This window comes from Rhagoletis pomonella, unplaced genomic scaffold, assembly GCF_013731165.1.
Source record: "Rhagoletis pomonella isolate Grant_MI unplaced genomic scaffold, Rhpom_1.0 Rhpom_scaffold_00001, whole genome shotgun sequence".
NCBI lineage: Eukaryota > Metazoa > Arthropoda > Insecta > Diptera > Tephritidae > Rhagoletis > Rhagoletis pomonella.
In genome coordinates, this window is record NW_023458555.1 from 65,370,936 (window position 1) to 65,385,785 (window position 14,850).

Genomic DNA, 14,850 nt, shown 5'->3' on the forward strand with positions numbered 1-14,850 from the left:
AAGTTATAATACCCTTGTGCACAAGTGCGCTCGGGTATAAAAATGTAAAAACTGAACCTGCGTACAACGTCGCACACGGGCTGCTAATGTTATTATAAACAAAAATATGTTTTCTTGATATAGTCTTGATATGCACTAAAGTAAATAATAAAACGTTTCTTTGCAAAAAAAAAATCTTGAAAACTATTTAATAAATTAAGTAATTTTATTTCATCCTCTATTAAAGGAATTAGTACGTCATTTTGCCCGCGGCGCTCAAAGAGTCGCAATGGCCGATAGAGCTAAGCTCTGGCTGGAGTGCCAGCCGAGAGATTCGAGGTTCGAGTCCCAGAGCAGGGATATTTTCATATTTTTTATTAATGTAATTTTTATTTTTTATTTTAAAAAGAAGAATAAAATGTCTAATTTATTTTTAATGGTATTTGAGTATTTGCAGTTAACTTCGTTTTAAGTTTGGCTGTGACAATTCAAAGGCAGATGTCGCTGATCACATATGATAAGTATTGCACAAACATCTTCAACGCGCATGCATACGAATACCTATGTACATAGTTGCCAACTTGGTGCTTTAAGCCCTAGATTTAGTGCTTTTTGAAAATTAAAACTACAAACAAAATTATTTAGTGCCTAGTGCCCTTTTTAGTGCTTTTTTTCTGAACTAAAATTACTACGATATAGTTAAAAAATAATAATGATGTAATAATTTTTAAATATTTAAAGCTGTGGCAGCACTGAATTTACAAAAATCTACAAATTTAAATGCACTTAAATACAACCACGATTGATAAAAAGCTGAACTTGCAAATTCACCTTGTTCAATTCTATTCGTGTTGAAAAAAAATAATTATTTGTAAAAATTTTTATTTTTGTACCACCTGAGTAAAACACATCGTTTCTTGTTGTATGGCAGAACCCTTATTTTACACCTGATTTTGCCGTATTGATGTCATTGGGAATAAGGTTTAACTTTTTCTTCTTCAGAGAGAATAAAAAATAAAATAAAAAAAATTAAATTAAATTTTGTGGTCGTCTGATGAGAATCGAACCCGGACGGTCTTGGCAGCAACCGATTGTATCAAGCAACTTTGCACACTCAGCTACAGACATACATGTTAGAGATTTAAAATTGGCCGGGATGGGCGGTATCGGGCAGATCTGTAAAAATATGGCGGGCACACTCCCGATAAAACCGCAACCCCCGCAAATTCGCAAACTCTTCCCTAAAAACGATGTATGAAATTACACTTTTAATGTTTTATTGAGACGAAAACGAACAGCAAAGCAAATCAAAATAATGGGAAGATGCCAGATTTTTCATTATTATTTTTATTATGTAAAATTAATTTGAAATACGTGAACATTTTCGTCAAACTTCCATCGGTTTGCAAACCACGCCACACACGTTGAAATTGTTTCAATCACGGGACCCGCGCTAAATGGTCGGAGAAAAATTAGAAGGGCTGTTACGATTATAATAAAACAGTGGGATCGTTGTATTGTTGTAATGCTAAATCGGAATATAGCATAAGATTTATAGTTTGACGGTTGAGAGCTGTCAAATCAACTGCAAATTTCTCTAAAATTAATAAAATCTTTTTGAAAACACTACTGATTACGTTTTTTAACATGCTGATCACAAATTTTATATCAAATTAAAACCCTCATAGTTGACAGCTGTCAAATGAATTATCAATTTTTCTAAAAATAAAAAATGCCACTGAATAGGGTTTTAGACATGCTTATCACGAATTGGTGTCAAATTAAAACCTTAAGAGTTTACGACTGTCGAAGGGGCTTTAAATTTTTCAAGAAATAAGGAAAATTTCCCTCGAATTACACGTACTATGTTTTAAGGCTCACTGATCCCGAGTTATTTATCACATTCAAACTTTTTCGTATGACAACTGTCTTTTTCAGTTGAGTTACACAATATACATATTTGTTTAGCAAAATGTTATTCATTATATACGAGGGAACATATCTAAACTGAATTTATGATCAAATTATTACCGGGCCGGACAAAGCTAATAGTTCCTGAAGATGCCTTCAGACTGAAGGCGAAATATCGACCAAAATAAAATTAAAAAGTAAATAAAGCAGAAAAACATTTAATGTTTTATTTAACGTACGGCCTATAGCTCAAAAATAAATTATTAAAAGAAAATATTTATTGAAAAATAAGCCGTGTTGTTAAGGTGTTGACAATTTAGCAACCAAGTTTTTTTAATGTAATATTTCATATGAAGGCATTATTTTCCATGTTTAAGAAGTAAGACCAAACCAGCAATTACTGTTATAATTGAAAGTTTCCATAAAAAAATGTTAAAAAAGTTATCAACTCGATAACTGTTAGAACGTGCCACGATAGAATCCATCGAATTAAACGGATTCAACGGCATTCTCAGCAGATATTATTGAAGGTCTAATCAGTTTTGAGTTCGTTGGATATTTCTGAATAAGAATGCTTTATTCCGGTTAATTTATCACGTTTTTAAAATATGCTTTTTTCGCGTAAAACATGGTTTCTCCGACCACTGTGCCGCGGTACAATTCTTTAAAATGTCGGGATGGCGGGTTCGGGACTTAAAAATTTAATTTTGGGATGGGTGGAATCGGGATAAAATATTTAGTCCCATGCCCATCGCTAATACATGTACATGTGCTTTCAAATGTTCAGTTTGAATCAACACTACATTTCGCTGTGTTGATGTCATCATTTCATAAAGTTTGCTCTCTCTCTCTGAGAGACGCTTATATTTAGGTCATATAAAAAAAGGCTTTAATAATGCCTTATAATAAGGCATCACTTGAACTATAATTACCTTATATAAGGCTTATAGATCATGTCAAATAAACTCTGCAAGCAGCGCCGTTAGCGAACTCCTTATTTCTTACAACTTCTTATATCATTTTTGGTGGGTTAGTCCCCGTAAAGGAATCTGAACTTTGCCCCCTGAGCGACATGCTTTAACCGTTTTCAATGAGGACCAATTTATATGTGATATCTTCGCCTACAGTAGCATCGTCGTAGGAGTTGAGGCTTAGGAAATGTGATGAACAAATTTGTTTCCCACATTTAGGACCACCCTAGTGTACATATGTTTGAATGGTTATACATATATTTGTATGTATGTACGTATATTTGTATGTACCCACTGGGAAAATAGGTAAGCACCTTGCGAGGTAAGCCATGTTTTCTTTCAGTTTTTAGTACCAAAATTGTCATCATGGCCAATGTCATCTACTAGTAAAGGGCAAAATGAACACCTCCGAAGACACATTACGTTGTCAGTTGCAAAATAACGTACAGCCGAAGTTATTTCCAAGCACCGAACTACTCCGAGCGACTGCTCTGCATTACACGTAACTTACTTTGTAAAGCGGCTCAGAATTATGTCTGATACCAAATGTACATTCTAAATTCCTACTTACATAAGGCGGCCATGCCTTTGTAAAAGTAAGGGACGTTCGGCAGGGAAATGGTAATGACTGCCAGGTGAAGAGTAAGTTGCTAATAAGGTATTATTACGTGCTCCTAATTCCCACTGGGTATGTACATATGTTTGTGTATATGTGCATATGTTTGTGTACATGTTTATATGCACGTATGGATTACAATCGAAAACAAATAAAGTAAAATTTTTTTAGCCTAAAACATGGTGGTTACCGAAAGCTATTTGTATACAAAATTTCATGAAAATAGGACCAGCCGTTCGCGAGATTACCTGTTACCTAAGGACTTCTCTTTATATAATTAGTATAGATATCAGAATGAATAAAATGCAATGAAGTTATGGTTTAATTTCTAACCAAACCTATGCATGTAACTCAATTGCCTAATGGTTTGCCGAGCCGTAAACATATGTTTAGACATCGAATTTGGTGAGTAGGTACCTGGTACTCACACTTTTTTTTAAGAAGTTTCACTTCTATCATGTGCACGGTGCTACACACGTATTTTTAATGTAAATTTTATTAGAAATGTTAAAATATAGCTATTAAAAATGTATAATAATTTACCTCCTTAATTTTTCTCTTTTTAACCGACTTAAAAAAAAGGAGGAGGTTATCAATTCATCGGAATATTTTTGTTATGTATGTTGCCGCATAACTTTGGTTAACCGGTTTCAATAATTCTTTTTCCTGGTGCCTCAGGGGAGGCCCCATACTAATTTGGTTTAGATCCGATCATTGGATCATGAAAAAATTAACGGTACTTGTAAATTTTTACATGAGAATTGAAGTCGGTTGTGTTTTTTTCTAAAAAATTTCTTGTTGTTGTAACAATTGAGTTGTACCGAGCCCTACAAAACTGCATAAAGTTTATTATGAACTTATTGAAGAGTTAAAATACAAATTTGTTAGTCACTTTAATTGCATGCAAAATTTTAAAAAGTGACTTCGCCTTTACACCAAAATCATAATTTTTCCATCATTTTTAACCGACTTCAAAAAAGGAGGGGCGTATCTATTCGTTGGGATATTTTTTATGTAAAATTGTTACCACATAACCGATTTCGATAATTCTTTTTTAAGGGAAAGGTGGTACCTCGAAAGGTGGTCCCATCCTAATTTGATTTAGATCCGATTATTGGATCATGAAGAAATTAGCGGAAGTCTTAAAGTTTTACATGAGAATTGAAGCCGGTTTTGTTTTTTGCTAAAATATTACTTTTTTATTTAAAAATGCGAATCGATAAATAGTTCTAGTGATGATTTCATTTTTGTTTTTTCTACAAAACCTCTGTGAACGCTAAGCATACCTAAACCTAAATTCAAATATCTACAAACTAAGAGAAAATATTAAAAGATGATAATTATTTTACCTTTTGTTTAAGTAAATGACTGTTTATCAGGCTAACAAAAGTAAGCTGAAAAGGATGTTCACAGTTGATAAAATAATCGAAGAACAACCGACGGTTTACCTAAGTTTTATTTTATTGCATAAATTTTTTTAATTGGAAATTGATTATGAATTCATAGAAAGAAACTTACAATTAAACTTTGGAATTTAGTAGGGGGCCGTATCTGCGTACGCCCATGGGTATACACAATGTATGTATGTATGTAAGTAAAGCAAATTAGGCATAATTTAATGTATAATCAAGAAATTGAAAATCAAAAGCAGGTTTTTTATTTTTTGGTCATTTCAATTTTTTATTTTATTGGTTTGTTGTTCCTTTTCTGTTTCACTCTGCATACTTCTTTAATTCCAATTTGTTGTTGTATGTTAATTTTTGTTTCTTAAATTTCCTGCTTCATTTAAGTAATAATATAGTCATATGTATGTACGCAATATATGTAGGTATGTATATATGTTAGCAACTATTGCTGTTAAATATGTGTATGTTTGCTGCAGCTGTTGTCGTCTGAGTGATTACATAATGAAAATTCCTTGTATCATGTTAGTTATTAAATATGCTACAAATCTATTAATTTTAGGTATTCATTTATAATTTCTATATTCTCCTCGGGTTGTTTTTGCCCCTCAGTTTTTTCTAATTTTTTTTATTCAGTTTCTTTCATCATTTTACTTTCCTAAGTTTACATATGAGACCTTGAGAGCCAGAGTAGCCTAACTGATATTTCGAAAAAAATAACGTACAGCTTAAAATGCATTACTAGAATCGAAACGGTAATAGTCCGAGGCGCACCCCTTTAGTTTTCTCTTACTAGATTATATATATATTTCACGTAGGTGAAATGAACTTTTTAGTAAAAGACCGCATTTTTTTTATAGACCCTCTATCTCATAACAAACAATTTTTTTGTTGGCTGGCTCCTCTGGCTCACATAACCTCATATGTATGTATGGATATATGTATGTATATATGTACATGACATAATTTTACAGTGTCAATGTGTTTGTATCTACGTTTATGTAATTTACAGTTTTGCAACACAAGACTTTCACATTGTTACATACAGCAATTAGAAATATGCTCATATATGTATATGTACATATATAATAATAACATTAAATATAGTAATCATAATTTTATTGTACATAGTTTAATAAATAAATATCAAAACATAACTTAATTCCATCTGCTCGCCTCATTAATCAATATAAAACTACTATCACATTTAAAAGTATGAAACTATACGTGTGTGTATGTTTTTGTGTATTTGAATGATGCATTTGCATAAATGTACGTATGTGAATTGTTTACATAGGTAATGCATTTTTTGTATATTATATATGTGTGAATGTTTATATGTCCAACATGCATGCGCATAAATCACTCTTTTATTTATGTATATGTACACTTTGTTGTTCAAAGTCGACATCTCATCTTTATCTTTTCTATTTAAATATAAATGGATTTGGCTACATACAGACAAGCATATTTACATATGCAAATACATACATACGTACTTCATGGCATGCACATTGTATTTAATTTATGAAGATGTGTGTTTAGGTGTATTCGTAAGTGGAAGTGTATACATCGAATTTAGTCTTTAATAGAATGTGTACAAACAGGATTTTATATTATCCATACAACACAAAATTTCAGTATGTATATTTGTGTGTATGGATATGTTCGTTTGACAGATTGTGCACCTCCACGCTTCATACAACGCGTATAAGCTAACATTTGTAATGTACAAATAGTTTTGTGAGACCTTCTTGGCCCAGTCAGCGTCTTCTAGTTATTTGCATTTTGCTCCAAGATATTATGATTTTGTTTTACGCGTATATTTGTTAGTGTGTCAGCATATGTATAAGTATTTTACGAATGTTTGCAGTTCTAAAGCTCTACTTTTCTCGCTCGAGTTTGCGTACCAGTTTGCAACTGGTGTATTTGTAGCTATTTATTATTGTTTCGCTGTGAAGTTCAACAAGAGTTGCATTTCATAATTTACTTACACTTTTACAAAGTATTTGCCGTGGGACCCTTTTTTAAAACAAAGAATGAATTTGCATCGAATACCTCATTGCAATCGATGATGAGCCGTTACTTTTGCATGGGACAAATTAAATATCGTTATTATCAATATAAAAGCTCAGAAATGCAGTTTTTTAGATATTCGCTTAGCTCACTCTCAGATACCAAAATTCAAAGACACATTGAAGAAAATACGACATTCATTCCCTTGTGAAAATTTGTAAAATTGGGCCTCTGTATTCATTGTGAATTTCTGTATGTATATAAGTATAATCCGCCTACGCCTTTCGTTTGTCTAGGCCCAAGAGAGCATACATGCATATATACATATAGTCCCGTTTCATCGTTAGCCTCGTATCTGCGATAGAGTCAGTCTAGAGAATATAAGAAAAGATTCTTATTTTCTTCCACTAGAATACAATAAAGACATTATTTACTTAATATTTCTGGTAGAACCCCCACATTACGTTTTTGTTTTGTTTTCAATTAGTGTGACGCTTAAGGCTCAGTTAGTCTAGACTTAACTTAATTTAACTTACCATAAGAAATCATCAATGATTCCTCAACACGTCAACTTAAACCAAGAGCGGAAATATTTTGTTTTTGTATTTTCTTTTCCAACTATTTAACAGTTCGCCGCCTAAAATGCCACATCAAGAAAATTCATGCAAACAAAAATGTTTTCTTTCATTTATTTTTGAGAAATACAAAAACGAGAGTCTGGCAAGCCTGATTCTCTTACCGCTCTTAATTTCCGTAAGGCCGTAAGTTAAGACCATAAAATCTACAGGTTTTCTTACGGTAAGTTAAGTTTTAACTAACCGCCAACACAGTTTCTCATATAACAGGTTGCCCAATATATTAAGTTAAGTTACGGAAATTAAGTCTAAACTAACTGAGCTTTTAAACTGTTGTTTTAAGTGGTAATATTAGTTTTTCAAAAAAAAATATGTACGTGGTTAACGCAGAAACGGGACGATATGTTTTATTTTAAACACGTCTGTGCCAGAACACCGGAAACATACTTAGTCGTAGTTTCACCTGTCCGAAACACCACTGAAGCATATTGACATATTGCATTCATGTATGTACATACGTACATACATATGTATCGCATAATTTTCCATATGGGTTGAATCGAAAACATTGCGAAATGTTTCCTCAAATTAATTTATGTAGGTATGTACACATAATATAATAATTTTTGGAAGGTAGTTTCACTTCTAAATGTTTGACATAAACCGTGTCTGTTAAGAAACCCGCAATGTTGGCACTGTTACGATATTGAACTTAGTATTTTCACTTATTAATTTAGGTATTTTTTTAACGGTCGTGCATTACCGTTCCGCATAATCAAATCTACGCTTGAAAAATTAACGGAACACACAAATGGTTCTCTTGGCAAATGTTGTGCTCGTACTTCACAAGCGTCCATCCATTTTTTCTCTTAAATATCGCAGAGCAGAAAACTTAAAACAGTATCCTTACAGCTATTCCGAGTATGCCAACATCACCGAAACTTAAAACTTTTTTTAAAATGAAAAGTATTTAATTTTTTTTGAAAGTATTTCAACTGATATGCTCGTTGGCTTTACTTTGGTTTGGCTAACATGGCGGCTAAGAAGAAGAAATAATACTACCTTTAAAAACTCATAGTATCATGTACGTACATATCTGTGTTCGTATGGAATAGTAGCTTATATCGAAAGGCTGGTATTTACTATAATGCGGCATTCACAGCATACGATTGCGAATGACTCGCTGGCGCCGAGCCGTTGAAGAACTTTTGGCAAATAAATGTGCAAGAAATATTTCCGATACTAGCAAGTCAATATTCTTAATTAATCTCATCAAGAAATTTCTTGTCGTTTAAAGAATAAAGAGTATGCCGCAGTATACTAAAGCCAGCTTTCCGACATAAGCTACTATTCCATACGATCACAGATATATATATATAGATACGTATATGTAGCAATGCGATTTTTTCTTTTTTTTCAAAATTGTCTTATACAGTCGAACCTAGGCATTTTTAGGGGCATTTTAGGGGCATTTTTCTTTATATAACGTAACGTTCGAGATACAATGATCTATATATGTACATACGTATATCGAAAGACCTAGAGAAAATTTCTCTAATTCCGATATCCTTTGCAAAGAAATCCACACACACATGTATTTATAAGAACAATGACAATCTACATATCATACAAAATGCATATCTTTAAGATGTATACACAATTTGGACCTATCATACAGATTTAGAGGATATAGGCTACACATCGTCAAAAAATTGAAAAACTGCGAATTAGGTGTTCGTTTTGAATACTTGTTAAAACCAAGTTTTAAAAGGCGCATATCCCAATCAAAGATTAAAAGCACTGTAAGTAATTTGGAGAAAAATATAAAATCTCCATATAAAAAGACATTGTTTTTTTTTGGAGTTTTTGGAACACTGCGCCGCGCATTTTTCCCAAACAAATTTTTTTACTTATGGGCTTTCTACCGAAATCTACAATTGCATTTTAATTTTTTGCAAAAACATGATTTTTGACACCTTGCTGCATATGCATATGTTTTATATCATGCATTCTTCACCAAACTTTTCGCAGATTATCTTTGACTTGTGTACTTTGTTTCAAAATGGCGGATCGAAAAATCTCCATGGATTTTTACATGTTGTCCACATGGCGGCCGAGATTATTTGTAATGTATATTTTATTAGAAATGTTAGAATATAGTTATTAAAAGATTTATAACAATTTACCTTATTCATTTTTCTCTTTTTAACCGCCTTATAAATTCGTCGGAATATTTTTTTGTACCACGTTAACCGATTTCTATAATTCTTTACTAAATGGAGAGGTGGTACCTCAAAGGTGGCCCTATACTAATTCGGAAAATAACGGTACTCTTAAATTTGTATATGAGAATTGAAGTCGGTTTTGTTTTTTGCTTAAAAATTACTTGTTATTGTAATAACTGAATTGTGCCAACTGAGCCCTACAAGGGAATTATGAAACAAAAATTTGTTAGTTACCTTAATTTTATACTAATTTTAAAATGCGACTTCGTCTTGCTCACTCCCCTGCCCGTACCTGTGTAAGACCATGGTTGCCCAGGTATGCCGTTATTTAGTTAAAAAAAACAATGACAAACATTAAAATTATTATTCCAGTTGATTTTTGCAATACAGGTAATATAAAATAGAATACTAGTTTCGAGTTTTCCTTGTCTTTCTTTACCAAAATATCTCTAAAAACGTGGTTTTTTACATGTTGTCTAAGTACACCGTTATTTGATATAAACAAGAAACCAATGATAAACCATGCAATTATTATTATATTTGGTTTTTACAATACAATAAATATCTAATAGAATAATAATCTCGAGTTTATCATTATATTTCTTTAACTAAATAACGGTATACGTGGATAACATCTAAACAAACCACATTATTGGAGATATTTTGGTCCGCTATTTTGAAACAAAATAAAATTATTTCGTAAAATTTAGATTTACACATGTCAAAGATAATCTGTGCAAAGTTTGGCGAAAAAGTACCCGATTGTCAGATATTTAGGTGGCGTGGTTGGCATCAGGGGTCAAGTAGTACTCCTGAATTTTCCGAAGTGCATATAAGAGATGTGGTTCAATTAACATTGCGATGTCCTCCGTGCCATACACTCCAGCTCCACACGACATCAGAGTAGCACAAAACTACTCCAAGGGATTACTCCATGGGGTATCTATCTCTTGGCAACACAGCCCAATAAACATTGTGTAGGATTACGATCGTTACGACCAATGATCGGGTAACAATAAGCTGGTATAGAGAAACGAGTTGGGCTGCTACTGCATTATGGAGGGTTATTTTTAAGTACATACTCCCATTAGCGCACACAAGGGGTGGGTTTTGGGGTTCAAACCCCCCCCTAAAGCTAATAACCTCAAATACAAACTGTATCTTAAAGCTAAGAATCCAGCTCTCGAGGAAATTATAAGAAATATTTATTATAATTCTGTTGCCTGAAAAAGCGCTTTGCTTTTGCTGTAAATTTCTATGAGGAAATAAATATACGAGCATTTTTTTCTTGAGAGCAAACTGATTTAAGAAATTTTGGTAGAAGAAAATTTCTTTTCCATTCTCGTCCGTCGTTTTATATGAATTTTTCGTTTTTCTTGAGAGTTCAGTTAATTTTTTGGTATTCGAAATATTAAAAAAATTTAGAAATCGTGAAAACTCACCATCTCTATCGAAAACCAGAAACTAGAAACCGAAAAATTGAACATAAAAGTGCAAACATTTATGGAATCAATAAATTTATTTTTACTGATTCTTTTAAAATGTTTTTATTAGGTACATTTAAAAGTTGAGCGCATCTTGAGTTTATAGAACTTTTTATTAAACAAGTAGTTTTTAAGGAAAGAACACAACCGACTTCAAATTTAGGGGTACCGTTAATTTCTTCATGATCCAATCATCGGATCTCTAAACCAAATTACGGGACGACCCTTGAGGTACCATCTTTCCAATAAAAAAAGGATTATTGAAATCGGTTCACGTGGTCAAAAGTTATGTATTCCGGCGTATTGATAACCTCCTCTTTTTTGAAGTCGGTTAAAAGTGTTTGAGTTCTGTTAATCTTATGTAAATAAAGTGCAGTTTATGGATTTTAAAACGTTTATTTATTTATTACATACTGTACATAAAACTTGCATGAATGTATTTTAAAGAGCGTATTATCTGAAGCAAATTTTCAGTATTTTCCGGTGATATATATTCAGAAATATAAAACCCCCCCTAAAATATATTCCTGGGTGCGCCCCTGCATACTCCAATATGGCACAAATGGACCACATGGGATTAATCCCTTGGAGTAGTTTTATGCTACTCTGATATAATGCAGAGCTGGAGTATATGGTTCTGCCCTAGGACATTGTAATGTTAATTAGACCACATTTTTATGTGCATTTCGGTAAATTTTGGAGTACTCCTGGACCCTTAGGGAGTACTTTTTACATGTGTGCATGGACTAGTCACGACACACAACAATATTCAGATCCATATGTACATATTTACTAGTATGTGCATACATACAATATATGTATGCGTGTACGCGCAGGGAGGTGTGTCTCGAAAATCTTTATCTTTCTTAGCGTAGCAAGCCTCTTGTTATTTGGCAAAGAATTTAGAACGAAATGAAATATTTAGGCAAGAAGACTTTATCTGCAAGATAACTCATTCATGCATAAACGCGCTTATGCCTCTATAAATTCTTTCTTAAATGTATAGCATTTCACTCCCCTGTAATAACTTTAACGTTTACGACAACTTTCGCTCTGCTCACCTTCATCTGCACCAATTCTAAAATTTTTAAACTTAAATGTATGCCCGCATACATACATATGCATGTAAATATGTATATCCATTAACTATATATTCCGAGTTAGTCGCAACCTACATACAGTGGGCGAAAAAATTATAGCCGCACCACATATTAACTAGTTTTAACACCTTTTTTTTTGTTATTTACTTTTAGTTAGTTTTTTTATAAAAAGATAGTTCAGTATTTATCAAATTTTGTTAAAAAATTAACTATATTTAAAAAAAATAATATAAAAAAAACTTTTTAATATACAACGCTTTTATAAATGGACTAAAAAGTAAAAAATAATACTTCTCAGTCCCATAGAATTTGTTTTGATAACTTTTGAGTTTGAAATTTTATCAAAAGTCATTATAAACAATCTATGAAATTGAAAATGAAAAACGTGGAGCGCATGCAATACAAAGCATTCGATTTAATTGACAATAGTCAAACTACATAACGTAGACCTAAAATTTCTACAGCGAAAGTAGAACTTTGAAATCGATTTTAAGCGGTCGTTATTCATATACCCACATACATACATACATATATTACTTTTCATATCAATTCAAGTGTATTACATGCGCCCCACGCTTTTCATTTTCAATTTCATAGATTGTTTATAATGACTTTTGCTAAAATTTCAAAATCAAAAGTTATCAAAACAAATTCTATGGGACTGAGAAGTATTATTTTCTACTTTTTAGTCCATTTATAAAAGCGTTGTATATTAAAAAGTTTTTTTTATATTATTTATTTTCTACTTTTTAGTCCTGTCTGAATAAAAGTTCGCAATAGATATTAAAATAATTTAACGATATTAATAGAAAGGTGCACACACATGCATTTACATATGTATGTACATACAAACGAGCACCAATTAATTTTATTTAAAGAAATGGCGTGTCGTCTATTTCCGGTGTAGCAAACGTAGTACATAGGGCGACATCTAGATGTCATCTACCTCACCCTATTCACTATGCTTTTTTATAGGAGCTTTTCAAAGCTTTGCTTTATGGTGTCGGACACACAACATTGAAAGTTTCTGGAACACAACATTGAAAGTTTCTGGAACACAACATTGCAAGTTGATAAAAGCGTTGTAATAATAACCAAAATTTATTGATAAACAAAAATTGAAAACTCAATATGTGGTGCGGCTATACATTTTTCGACCAATGGATGTAGTTTGAATAGTTTTCTCTTGCTTTTAACCTATTCGCTACCTAATGCCAAACAATTGTTTGTACGGTCGTTTATGGCAGCTTTTTCCTGCTATTCATCCGTCGGTCCACTGGCAGTCATTTCGCACTGTTGATACCCAAAAAAGTCTGTATGTAGTTATTATATGCATATGTATTTATGTATGTATTCTATTATATAGTCCATAGTCAAATCTTGATCAAACTGCTGTAATCTTCTCTACTCATCTCATCTCGAACCATACTACCATATTTTTAATTTACTTTTAACTGCTTCGACTCTGTAAGCAGACATTAAGTACTTGGTTAATTTTGTTGTTTGTACAATTTCGTGTTTCATTATTCCATATTTCCGTTCTACATGTTTTCTAGCTTAATGTATGTATGTCCATCTAAACATACTAATGTCTATTTACGTATGACCTATTATTCATTAATTTTGTGTATCTGCGTACAAACGGCTGTACCTACTTTTGTATATATGTACATATTTATATGCCGTAGCGAGGATTTTTTCTCGAAGGGGGTGGGAGGGAGGGTGCGGTTCTAGCAAAATTGTTTTTAGTTTCACTTTTATTTCAACATATTTTGATTAAAAGAATTAAAAGAAAAATATTTCACACCAACAACAAAAAATATAATCGATCGTCGCATGAGGCCATTGCCTAAAAATTTTGAAATGAGCTTAGTGGCATTGTGCTACTATGATAGCACGGACGAGTAATCAGTTTTAAAATATTATTTTTGCTGTTATTTAATTTTGGTTAGTTTTTTTATAGTTCCTTCCTTAAATGCATCCTATAAATACGAGTTTAAAGGCAGTGCCACACGATTGGGTGTTGGCAAAATTTGATGCAAATCGTGTCACACGATTGGGTATTTGCCAAAATTTGGTGCAAATCGTATTCCAATTGTGTAAACACCCAAAATATTTTCCTTTATCCCAATCACGAAAATTAATTTGTTGAAAATTTTCAATAGAACATCGCTGTATTGTACCAATGTTTTGACTACAAAAAAAATTTATCCAATTTTTTATCCCTTTTTTTGTACCAATATAAAAATATACAAATCTGAACAAATGCACCAATCGGGTTACACTGCCTTAAAATTTTATGCAATTTAAAAAAGAAACTCAACACATTTTATGCAGTTTTGTAGCCCATTGAATTCTAGTAGAATAAAGTCCAATTTCAAATGGCTAATACTATGTTCAAACAGGGGTCTAATTGGCAATTAAGAACCTTTTCACCAATTTAAGCCTTAATTGTTACCCAATTTATCATACAAAAATTCAATTTATTAATTGCCAATTAATTATTAATTGGCAATTTGTGTCAGATTCTCTATGCAACCTTGCTAGGTATGTTTAATTTTGGCTTTGAG